The following is an 11012-nucleotide window of genomic DNA, read 5'->3' on the forward strand; positions in this document are numbered from 1 at the left end:
CCTATGTAAGCAAACCAAAACCTAAGCCTGTAAACACCGTAAGGTTAGGAAATGGAAACATAAGGACAACCACTCACAAATGGCCATGTAGGCTTTTTCAAATAAGGTGAACACTTAAGCTATAGGCAGGCAAACATCTCCTTGCTTCGCTTTATCCTCTTCTCTATAAAAGTCTCTCCCCTAGCTCCTGTCAGTGGAATGCTTCTAAATACTTCTGGTTTCGTACTACCTGATTCAAAATGATTTTTGCTTAAATAAATTCTTAAAATTTTTAATGTGTCTCAGTTTATCTCAAATGCACTGCAGTCAGTCGAACCTCAAATGTTCCAACTTTGGGGGTGTATTAGGAGCTGGTTGACTACCTCTTGTGCATATTTGTAAAGGGGTCTTGCACCTTGCAGCTGGTGGGACTTTTGGTCCTTTATGTTCTAGATGCTATTAGTGGAATGCAGTAGTGATGAATGATCGAATGGGGATGGGGCTTCTTGCAGACAGAAGGTTCTGGACAGCTATGTAAGTAGGAGATTGTAGGAACTTTGACTAAAAAGGCACATTAAGTATTAAAACTATAAAGGGTTTGAAATGTAATTCACAATCCCAAAAATATCTTTTATAGACAAAAGAAGGAGGAATTAACATTTAGGCCATTAGTCCTATGTGCTTTTTTTTTTAATTTATTTTTTACTGGTATCTGAAGACTATTGAATCTTTTCACCCAGGGCGCTAATTTGCAAATATTTTCAAGGTTCTCCAAATACTTAAGGGATCCCCTTGAAAAATAATGGCCAATCTGAGAGACCTATCTCAGGCCTAGTACCCATCATTGCTTTCGCCAAAGGGGCTTCATGTTGGTCCATGTTGGATTGCCTTGATGGATTTTGTTTGAAGAAAGTTGCCTCTGCCTTAAAAAAAAAAAAAATTTATTAAAGTTTAAAACCACTGTTCTAAATAAATTTAATGCCTGGCTGGTGATGGGCCCTCAAAAAATATTTGTTGGCCAAGGGTAGACTACTTGAACCACAAGTGATTCTTCTGGACCAATCGTATTTAATTCTTATTTAAAATAACAACATGAGATAATATTAGAAACAGTCATGTGTTTTCATAGAAGATAAACCCATGACATTATTAATTTGGTTCAGGGAGGAAGATCAGGGAAACCATGCTGCTGTTGCCTGACCCGTATGTGGGGTTAATGAGATCTCTTGAGGGCCAGCGGGAGCATATGAGCTGTCATCCTACCCAAAATACTTACTCAACTCTCATTTTCCTCTCTGGAGTTGCTATTAGACCCTTAGATGTTTTTTGGGGTTTGGTTTTGTTCCCTATTGAAAACTAATGATCCTTGTGGTCCCTTCCACTCTGATAGAACAGGGACATTGTCAGGCCTGTGGGAAGCCTTCTTTACCCTTCAGACATTCTCCAGGAGCTTCCCATCCACACACGGCTGCAGAAGTAGCCTTCTCAGGCTCCCCAGTTGACCCTAACATACAGAGCCTGTGAAATGCCCTGTGGGGGGAATATGGTGCTGATGAGTAATGAATGATGAGGTGGGAGCATTTTTCTTGCCCAGGAAAGAAATGGCAACAGCTGCCGTTCACTGAACCCTTACTAAGAGCCAAGCACTCTAAATTCACCCCTATGAAGTAGTTACCCAACCACTTCACAACAGGAGTCTGTGTCTTGCTTAAATTTGTTGAATGGCTCTCCATCCTAATTAGAAAAAAATCTAAGCACTTAACCCTGTTCCAAGGCCCTGAATAATCTGGTTCATCCTTCTCTCTGACCTGATTTTTCTCTTTCCACCCTCCCTTTTGCCAGCCCTTCTCCTGTCTTTCTGTCCCTTGGCTGTCCAAGCTTATTTTGGGGTTTGCAGTCCTGCTGCCCTTCCCCCAAATCTTTGCATGGCTGACTTCTTCACATCACTTGGGTCTGTACTCAACCCCACCAAAGAGGCCTCATTTGTCTGTCCAATAAAGCAGCCCGCCCCTCCCTGCCCCCTCCCTGGGTCATTCTCCATCTTGCGATTCTGTTTTATTTTTCTTTTAAGCTTTGCTCAGGAATCTCTGAAATTTACTTATTAGTTTCTTTGTCTATATGTTTGCTTGGCGTCTCTATTTATGGCAAACTGTATAATGGTTTGTTTAAAATTTGATGCCCAAGACCTTCATTCGTATTTGTTGAGTGACTAAATGGACAGTTGAATGTTAAGTAGTTTATGCTAGATCACATAGCTAGTGCAGATTGAGCCAGGCCATAAACCCAGGTTTGTCTGTCTCTATTCTTAGGATACTAAATTCAGAGAAAGGGGGTGCCAAGAGTGTTGGAATTCAGGACAGGATAATGCCAAGTGGCACAGCATTTCCTATTCCAGAATTCAGCTGGAACTAGAGCTGCCTGGTCTAAAGTAGTATTTCTCAAAGAGAGAGACCCAGCTCACTAGTATTGGAATCACCTGAGAAGCTATTAAAAGTGTGGTGTTTTAGGTCGCACCCTAGACCCAACTCAGACTCCAGAGGTGCTAACATGGGGGTGGCATTTTTAACAAGGTTTTCAGAAGTTTCTCATGGACTATACATTTTGAGAAGCACGGATTAAAAGAAACTTGCTCCTGACCGTACTACTTTATTTCTTTAGATAGCGGCCATGTAGGTAGATATACATCACTCATGTATGTTGGTTATTTGACCTGGGCAAGCACCTATTTCTCAGGACAACTCACTCTGTTGGAGTGGGAAAGACTCTTTGCTGGGTTAGGAATCTGAGCCTTTCATCTGTGACGCAGTCTTCTTTAGAACCTTCGCTCCTCACCTTCTACCATTAGAGATAAATGTATTTACCTCTCTCTTCAGCTGAGCAGCATAGAACTGGGTCCTTTATGACTATGAGTCTGGTTAAGGAAAGAGTAATTTCAATTCAGAGACTTAAACGGCCTAGGTGAACTCTTGGAAAAATTGTTATTTGAGATTCCCTTATTACCCTTGAGAGCAGATAAGCCAAATAAGAGATTTGGCCTTTTTTTTTTTTTTTAAGTAGGCTCTGTGCCCAATGTGGGACTTGAACTCAAGACTCTGAGATCAAGAGTCAGATGCTCTACTGACTGAGCCACCTAGGGGCCCCAATTTTTACTTCTTAATAGACTAAATAAGAAGTCTACAACTCCATAAATAACGACTGTGTTTAAACGACCTAAAAAGAGTACCTTAAAGTCTGCTTTGATAATTTGATCTTGAGACCCTTTTGCCCTAAACTTTCTAAGTTTTGGATAAGTTACCTGTTCTAGCTTATTACTTTAACATTTAACTTACAAACACAAATCAAGCAAAGCCCTTTTGTCCGTGGAGAATCATAGCTACCAATGATCTGAATAACAGAGCCTTTTTCTATGTAGCTTGGTGCCTATTAAGGAGCTGGAAAATCTTATATCTGAATTCCTGTCAGTTGACCTTAATAACTTTTACTTTTAATGGACTTGGAACATTGATTTTTGCCCAATTTGAAATCGGGGGGAAAAAATAAGTTTCACCTGAAACTTGGCCCAGAATTCCTTATGGTTTGTAAATCATGAACACACAGTCAGATTGGGTTCATGTTTAGATCAAACACCAAAGTAGAGAAGTTTTGCTTATTTCATGTTTCAGAAAAAAGTTTACAGTTCTGACCAACACTCTATGTATTACAGATATCAGAATGCGCTCCTGAACATTTGGGAGAATAAGAACATTTTAGAGCAGAAAATCAAAGAGAAATCTTAGCTATCTCATCTGAATATAGCAGATTTGTTTTAGGGGTTTTGCTGGCAACTTTTTAAAGAAGTTTTCAAGAATGCAGTTCTCTAAAGTATGCTCTGCTATCAACTATATGGTTTTAATATCTCTCTTGTCACTTTTTGGAAGAGATGATCTATGTCTGCCACATCCCAGCCCCAATACCTTCTTGTGATCTTCTCCTGGTGATGCAGGACCAGCCGTTTAGAGATTTTATTTATTTATATGAGAGAGAGAGAGAGAGAGTGCATGCGCAAGAATGAGCCGGGGGAGGGGCAGAGGGAGAAACAGACTCCCCACTGACCAGGGAGACCAAAGGGGCTGGGTTTGATCCCAGGACCCTGACCATGAGACCATGACCTGAGCTGAAATCAAGAGGTGGACACTTAACCGACTGAGCCACTCAGGTGCCCCAGCACCAGCCTTTTAAATGATGCATCCATTAGGCTATTTGTTGTTGGGTTCTTTTTTTAAGATTTTATTTATTTATTAGAGAGAGAGAACAAGCAGGGGAAGGAGCAGAGGGAGAGGGAGAAACATACTCCCCGCCAAGCAGGGAGCCCGACTTGGGGCTCAATCCCAGGACCCTGAGATTATGACCTGAGCTGAAGGCAGATGCTTAACCGACTGAGCCACCCAGGCACCCCCCCTTTAGGCTATTTGGAGTTGCAAATACAGAAAACACAAACCAAGGTGATTTAAAAAAATCAAATAGCTCCATTTCTTTGACCTTATCTCAGTTCTGCCCTTGTATTATTAGCTTAGTTCTCACAGCAGCTTTCTTCACGACAACAAAATGTCCTGCAGTGGTACCTGGGACTATGTGCTCCTTTATTTATGTTCAGAGTCAACGCTACATAGGTATATAAATTGTTTTTTTTCCTTGCTTTTTTCACCTAATATCATGTCTTGGAGATCATTCCTAATTTTACATCTAAAGCTGCCTCACTCTTTTTTTTTTAATGACTGCATGGTACTCCAATGTATGGAGATGCCTTAATTTATGTAAGGAGTTCCTTAATGATGGACATTTAGATACTTTAATTCTTCGATATAGCGATACTGCTACAATGAATATTCACAAATACATGTTGTTTAGCACAAAGGCAAATATGTCTCCAGGATAAACTCCTTGAAGTACAATTGCTAAATGAAAGAGTACATGCATTTTACATTTTCTTAATATTTCACTATGGAAACTTTCAAGCACATACTAAATTGGAAGATTACAACATGTAGGGTGTGACGTCCTTGAACCCACTATCAGCACATGTTCAACCTTGTTCCATATCTACTGTTTCACTTTTAAAAAGATAACCAAGTCCATAATTCTTTAATATCATGAAAGTATTCACACTTCCCTGATTATCTTATAATATTTTGTATAGCTGCTTAGTTCAAATTAGGGATCAAACAAGGTCCACACACTCATTTGGTTGATATGTCTTTTAAGTTCCTCTTAGTCTTCAAGTTCCCCCACCCTCCTTTTCTAGTTCTTGAAAGTTTTTATTAAAGGAACCAGGTTGTAGAATTGTGCCCCTGTCGTGTCATTAGACACATTCCTTTGTCTCCAGCATACTAGCAACATGTTAGTTAGATCTAGAGGCTGGATTAGGTTTTACTTTTTTGTTTTTGTTTTTGTTTTTGGCAAGGGCATTCTATAGGTGGTGCTCTGTACTTCCTATTAAATCAAATCCAGAGGTACATACTTTTGGTTGCCTCTTTTTTTGTGTCATCATTATAATCAATCAACTGATCAATAATTGGTATTATTAGCTTAATCCATCTCTTATAAATTGTTCATCAACTTTCTACTTAATAATTTTAGCAGCCCTGGATTATCATCGTCTAAATCCATTATTTCATTAAGGGTTGCAAAATGGTAGCATTCTAGTTCTACCATTCTTTCTGCATTTATTAGTTGAAAATCTATAAAGAACATTCCTTTATTTGGTTACTCTGAGGTACAACTTGTTTACAGAAAGCAATATTCCTGATTCTTTTCCATTCTTTCCCAGTTATTAGAATAATGGATTGGCTCTCCAATATTGTTAATATTATCCTAATATGTGCTCCCTTGGCACATAGACTGTGATCTACATACTATTTTCCTCTTAAAGAAACTAGGGCGTGAAAAAATGTCTGATTCCAGGTTTGGAACAGGAGGTCCCAGATAAAACTGGAACGTGTCATAGCAAAAAAAATGAAAGCTTTCTAGGACTCCTAGAATTGTATCAAAGGGACTCCAGAGCCAACTTGAAGGAAATCCTACTGGCCAAAGATGGAAACATTTGAACACACACACAAAAAAATAATTGCAATGAAGAGATATACAAAAATGTATTAAAATCAATGAGTTTATAAAGATACACTTACAAAAACCCATGTGTTACCTTTGGAGGATGCATTTTTTTTTAATTTCCGTAAGTATATTGCAGGCTTCCTAAATAGGACAATTATCAATATCATCATCATAAAAATCTCAGCAAAAGTCAAGCAAATAAGTGGAATTTTATAGAGAAAGCAACGCAATATGAAGATTAGCAGAATTTAAAGCTTTCTCAGCAGTCTAAGTGAAATCTTTGACATGTTGTTTTATATTTGTATGTGTCATAATTATATCTCTTTTATAATTTATCATTTAATCAGAAGAGGGGACTTTATTCTTAACCAACTGAGCCACCCAGGCGCCCCGAGGGGACTTTATTCTTAAATGGCAGCTCCTAAAGTTACTGAAAAGAGGAGAACATTTTTAGATCCTCTTATTCTCCAATTCACTGGAGTCACTTTCACTGGTTGAGAAAACTCACCTGGCTTTTTTTCTATAGCTTATGGGTCAGTTATGAAATAAAAAGCAGCTGGATAAAAACAATGAGATGGAGAAGTCCTTAGGCCTGGACCCAGGTGGACTCCTACAAATTCTACAACTTGGTAAAGGCAGTCAACCTCTTAGCTTCAAATCCTCTATCAATATGATGGAGGAATTGGGGTAAATGTTTTCTAATGTCCCTTCCAAATTTTAGAATGTGTTGGATCCGGGATTTGTGCCTATACAAGGTGAGATTGTAGAGACAAAACTTTGTCAGTTGTCTAGAAAGAAAAATATTTTGATCAAATATCCACCTTTCGGTCATGCCTGCCTTCTCCATGCTCTGCCAGGTAAGACTGGGTTTCAGAAGATTTTCTTTCGCTTCTCTACCCCCATTCCTTTACACAGCTGCTTCCTGCCCCCCTCAAGAAGTCACTAACTCCCTTTGTGTTCAAGTTTCTCCATCTGTGAAATGCAAGGCTGAGTGCCCATCAGCCTCCCAGGGGTATTCTGTGTCTGACTCCATTACAGAGCATTCACTATACTGAGCATTATCTACAAGCTAAGTTTGGCATTTCCTTCCTTTCCTTTCTTGATCATAATTTGATCCTAACTTCCTTGGGAGCCTCTTGTCTTTACAATTTGTCAGTAGTTCTAATCCTGTTTTAACATAATTTAGAGCTATGGTGATGCTAATGATGTCATTGATAATGAGCTGGGGATTGCCAAGAGCCTTTTAAAAAGTGTGTTCTAATAGTGAAGAAAAGAGTCCAAAAGCAAAAACAAAACAAAACAAAACAAAAAACCCCACAGCAGTAACATAGGAAAAAGGGCTCATCTACATAAAATAATTTACACAAGACAGGGTTGCCAGATAAAATACAGGACACTCAATTAAATTTGAATTTCAGACAAACTCAGAATAAATTTTTAGTGTAAGTATGTCTCATGCAAGGGACACATCCCACATCCATCCTAAAAGGTTTTTTGTTGTTTATCTGAAATTCAAATTTAACTGGGTGTCCTGTATTTATATTTGTTAAATCTGGCAACCCTAACAAGCTTTCTGTTCAGCAACTTCTGTCGGAGATAAACTGAGGTTCCAGTGTGCAGCTGGGCTTTTTATAGATCTTCCAATGTTAAAGAGAGAAAAACTCCAAAGTTGATGAGGAGAAGAGGTTGAAACTTCCCCATAGTTTTACTGTTAAAACATATGTGGGAAAACAGTAGATACCATCATGCTGAACTTAAAATGTCCGTGGATATTTGGTCCTAGGATTAAAAAACAGAAAACAAAACACAACAACCAAAAAAAAAAAAAAAAAAAACAGTTGGCATTCTGAAAGAAGTTGCAGTTCTTGTACCATAGTAGAAACAGCGCAAAAATTTTCTAAAGGTTATAAAAATTGTAGTCTTTGAGGGATTCTGGAAACAGTACTGATAATGAAAGGAGGCAGTATTTTCAGAAAGACTGGTTTTAAAGCATATAGCGCCAGGATAAGGCTGCACAATAATGGACACGGACTCTGTGATCACTCTACTGAGGACCGTGTAATAGTCACACGGCAAAAGGCCCCGGCGGGTCTCTACTTGTCCACATGCTCACTGATGCTCCGCATGCCACCTCAGAGTGCCATCTGTGACATCTGTACCCTCAGGGCCGAACTATGAGAAATGCTCAATTCATTAACGAGTGTGACAATTAGAGAATCAGCTCTTTACTTGCTTTACAAAAACAAAAAGGATTTTTCTCTAATGTTCTTCGGCAAATAAAATGACAAGGGAAAGATGCAAAAAAACTGTGAAGTATGACTGTCGTCCAGTCCAGTGTTATTCAAAGTATGTTCCGTTGTCTAGTGCTGGTCTGTGAGCTATTTGTCACCATTCGGCACCAGGAAAATTACAGAAATGTAGAGTAAACATAGTATCCCACAGAGTCATATCAAGTCTGTGGAATTTAGTAATGAAGAATCAGGGCTTGCATTTTGTGTGTCTTTTTTGTTATTGCTGGCTTCACTTTTCTAGTAATTTGTTTTTATAGTATTTCCCAAAGTATCCGTCACTAAAGGACTATTACATTGCAAAAAATGAAAGGCACACTCTTAGTTGTGCCCTTTAAGACAAATAAGAGCTACAATAGCTTAAATTAAAATCATTACATTTATAATTCAGACTTTCAATAATTAGTCAATACAAACCAGTGACTTTCCTGGACATTGCAGATAAAGTGATGAATAAGACAGGTAAGAACAGACCGTTCTGTGGTTCCTGCCTCCCAGAGTACATTCTGGGACAGGACAGATAATAAAATCACAACAAACTGGGAGAAAAATACAATATGATATGGGAACACACTGTAAAGGACTCTAAGCCAGTCAAAGATTCTGAGAAATATTCACAGAGGAAATTGCGTAAGTTCTGTTAGGTATGACTAATCTGAAATTCAGAGAAGAGGTCTGAGCATTCATTCATCTGGAGATGTTACTTTAGGTCTTAAGAATGGATGAAACTGCCAAGGTGGAAGATACTAAGTGAAAAGAAGGGAGAACTGAACCTTAGAGGTCTAACAGCTGAAGATGAATTCTCAAAGGAGATGGAAATAAAGTAGCCGAAGAGGTGAGGAAGTGAGGAGATTGTGGAGTGTCTGGAGCAAACAAAGAAGATTTGGAGAAGCAAGGACTGATATGGAACATTAAATTCTGCCAAGAGAAGAAACAAAACTGAAAGTATGCATATGGTTCACCCATGTGAAAGCCATTGCTTTCGGCAGGAGAGGCTCCTAGAAGCTGGTGGTAGAGGTAAGCAAGTGTTTCAGAAGCCAAGGAGCAGGGGGAAGTAAGAAAAAGAATACAGTGATGATAAGCAACTTTTTCTAGAAGTTTTACTGTGGAATAGAAGACAATGTAGGACTGTATTTGGAGGGAAATATGGGATAAAGGAAATTTGATCTTACTTTTAAGATGAGATAGCAAATATAAAGGCTGACTGTAGGGATGTTGTAGGAAACAAAAGCTGGGAGATATAAGGAAGACAGTAAGGGGTTAATCAATGGCAGCTACCAAGAAGGCTGGACTAGAGGATTCCTGTGTGACTTACTACTCATCCTGTTTGTAATTACAAACACCTGCTCTCTGCTAGAGTTTCACCTCCTTGAGGATAGGAACCACTTTTGTGTGGTTCATCACTCTCTACTTATTGCCTGGGTTAGTGCTGGAACATTCAGATGCTCAGGAAATAACTGAAGAGAATAAGACACCAGTAGAGGGTGTGTGTCTTTGACACTTGGAGAGGCACCTCCTCCTCCCTGATTTGAAGGCATGAAGGAGGACTGTGAGGGCAAGGGAGAAATGTGAAGGATTTTCCAACTGATATCTTTTATTATGTCTCTGAAATCAAAGAGTAAAAAAAAAAAAAAATAGGGAGTTGATAGGGTAGAAGAGAATGATGTCTTGAGACCACTATTGTGAAACAAGACTTACAGATAGAGAACCAATGACGAGTAGCAAACGGCAATCTGTGAGGAAAACACAACTAAGTTGTGTTAGATGTTCATACATGGAACACACTTCTTCGAGTCAGAACTATCAAGGAAATCATGAAGGAGAAAAAACTTCTGGTTGACCCTGAATATCATGTGTAGGAGAAGAAACAGGCTGTGGGATTGGGGAAGCAGCATGGGCAGAAGTTCAATGATAGCATTTGGCCTTTTGGAATCTTCAGGAACAGCAGCTATATTCAGCTGAAGTTCCCTTTAAGTACTGAAATGAAGGAACTAGGGACAAGGAGCAGAGGTGGGGAAAGGCAGTGGAGATTCATGAGCATCCTTGGCTATTTCATAAAATGCCTATGTTGCCTTAATTAAAACCTCCCAACTTCATGCTAAATTCTTGTTTGTTTGAGAGCCACTGGCTTAGACAATGGTGATTTGATCTCTTGGCTGTTAAGTAAGCCCCAACAATATCTTTCACAATATCTCATTGCTCTTTATTTTGGACTTTCCTGTCAAATTTCACAACTTCCTTTACAGTCACCTATTTCATACTGCTGGTATACCAGATGCTCCCTTAATTTATTGGACCTTCAGTTCCCATGACCATTTTTTTTTCTCAATTGGTCCTCTACTGATCAATTTCTGACGAGGCTATACTTCATTGTTATCACTTCAACTAATTTCACCAGTACCCTCAATTTCTAGACTATTTAGTACCCTCCACCTACGTATTTTAAATCTTGCCTCTATCTGGCAATTTGGCTTTTCTGCGACTACTGAGAACTGATGAAGAAAATTGCTCCACTATAGAGAATGAGAGTGTTCACATTCACATTCACATCCAAATGCTGTTTGGAAATCTTCCCATCTTGACTCTTTCTAATTTCCTGTGGTATTCCTATTCCTCATTACTTTCATCTTAATTCTTGCCATACTATTATTTTCT

Source organism: Mirounga angustirostris, unplaced genomic scaffold (assembly GCF_029215605.1).
Source record: "Mirounga angustirostris isolate CCGP_5_RB_7025 unplaced genomic scaffold, mMirAng1.0.hap1 SCAF_8, whole genome shotgun sequence".
Classification (NCBI taxonomy): Eukaryota; Metazoa; Chordata; class Mammalia; order Carnivora; family Phocidae; genus Mirounga; species Mirounga angustirostris.